Here is a 2,500-nt window from a genome sequence, read left to right as displayed (position 1 = left end):
GAGGGGTTATTAAACCTGATGGAATGACAACTAATGATAGCGTGCGCTCAGTGCCACGGCTTCAAACTGTCACCGTAAGTGATGTTATTGTTGTGGTTATGCAGTGGGCCGACGGGTCTCGCAACTGGCACCCGGGACGCGCCAGTTCATGCGTGAGCAAGACAAAACAGGACAGCATCGAATCCCATCAGAATATATGCGAAAGGGGGATGGATAAAGGGGACAGGCGAAAGAGAAGAAGGAAAGAGAAACAGCTAAAGGCGCAGATAACAGGAGGCGATGACTCAGACGGGACAGGCGGCCGCGCCATGACTCGCCAGCGACCGTTTCGAGCGGAGAATCTCTCCTTTTTGGTCGTTAACGGCTCGTAAGTACAATGAACTAATTACTTATCTTCCGTGACAACTTCAAGAACAAGCTGTGTAATTTTCATCTACAAAAAGATATAATTTTGGCCCTAATCGTTTACCATTTTGAGAAGATAATTGATAGTTAAGTATAAAAATTGCAGCTTGTGATTGGTTGTTGATGTTTTTGCAGGTATCTCTTGTAATGGCCAATCAGCGATGGAAATGACTGGCTGAGTAATTGTGTCACACGAGGCTTCATGATTGCAACTTCAGGAGTGTTATTAATAAATTGGAATATTGAAGCGCCGCCCGCGAACAGAACGCGGCGCGAGGCGATATTCCGCGCGGGCGACGGCACGGGACACGTGAGCGCGCTTTTTGGGACGGATTCGCCGCGCTCTAACCTCCGCAGATCGCGCGGAGCTGGCGCCGGACTTTACGCCTTCTGTTGGTTCATGTGTTCATGAGAGAGAGAGAGAGAGAGAGAGAGAGAGAGAGAGAGAGAGAGAGAGAGAGAGAGAGAGAGAGAGAGAGAGAGATAGAGAGAGAGAGATAGATAGATAGATAGATAGATAGAGAGAGAGAGATAGATAGATAGATAGATAGATAGATAGAGAGAGAGAGAGAGAGAGAGAGAGAGAGAGAGAGAGAGAGAAGGGGATGGCACTGGACTTGTCGCGCCTTCCGTTTTCATGCGTTTCGTGGGCAGAGCCATTAAGGACTGAAAGACTGAAAGTGACGCTCGCTTGGGGGATTTAGATTCATCTTCAAGATCCATTGTTTTTCACACACACACACACCCACAAACAGACACACACACACACACACACACACACACACACACACACACACACACACACACACACACACATACACGCCCATACGCCCGCACATCCCCGCGAGGACCTTCCGCACTCGGTCGCTTCCCCTCCGCCCTGAAGCCGAGCGACGAGGGCCATTGCCTCTGTACATGATGTGGGAGCAAAATTTACAAAGTACAGGTGTTACTCACGGATTTATTTATTGGCAAAGTCACAATGGAAAACGCTCGATTTGGTCCTAATGTCACGCCAGGCTGGGGAAGTGCAGTTTAAATTCAATCAGGATCAAATGCAATGATGATTTACTGCACGTGTGATTTCCGTGGGAACTTGTCTCTTTTTTTATTCGAATATTGCGGTTGTTTTGAGCATCAGTGCCTTACGTTTTTTTTTTTTTTTTTTTTTTTATATGAATACTTTTAAGACGGAATTTTGAGCTCCAGATGTCCAAAGTTAGGCAGCTCCTAGGTAATGCAAAATATGGAGTTATGCTTTCATAATGCCCAGTAGAGATCATTTGATTTTCCAAGGTTATAAGTCCTAGTATAAGTGGAATATTCCCCACGGGTCTTGTTGCTGTGTTCCGCTCTTGCTCGTCTCCCTCCCCCATACTCCGCATTATGGGCCACAGCCGTACATTCTTCTACAAAACGGAGAGAGGGTTCACCGGGCTCAAAGGTCCTTCGATTGGGGTCAGAGGTGAACAGGTGAAGATCAAAACGCAAGATCAAAATTCGGCACATTGTGAAACCTGTTTGCTCAGCGAGTGCAGGTTGACAGCACATTCAGATTTTACCTGCGTATGGGTTGGCGCCTTGCATCACTGCAACGATGGCAATAGAAGATATTCGTGCAAACGCCAGTTAACTGTTTGTATGTCTCGCTTATGTCACTGTCACAGACACACTTTTTTCCACATTTTTAGATCAAGGCTGGAATACGTCACGTCTGTTTAAACATTGTGCTCGTCTGAGTAATATTGCATGCAATATATTAGTATTCATAGCGTTTGGATAATAACGACGGCCATGATTGTAGTGCTGGGAATTGTGGTTACAACATTTTTTTTTACGTTTAATCATATCGGCCATTGAGGGAAATATGGCAGAGCTGGATTTGCGCCGGAAACACGGATGGGTCACGGGGGCCAGGTAGGCTGACAGGTAATTAGGCACGAGGTCACAGAGGTCAAACAGACTGACAGGTAAGCTGGCGCAAGAAGACTGACAAGCACTTGAGGCACGTACGTGGCATGCGGCGAAGAGGCCTCGGGAGCCAGGGAGGGGGGGGGGGGCTAAATGGATGGTGTAGGGGGGGTGGGAGAGGGAG

Source organism: Penaeus chinensis, chromosome 24 (assembly GCF_019202785.1).
Source record: "Penaeus chinensis breed Huanghai No. 1 chromosome 24, ASM1920278v2, whole genome shotgun sequence".
Lineage (NCBI taxonomy): Eukaryota > Metazoa > Arthropoda > Malacostraca > Decapoda > Penaeidae > Penaeus > Penaeus chinensis.
The sequence above is the reverse complement of the archived record's forward strand: the minus strand, read 5'-3'. Positions refer to the sequence as shown.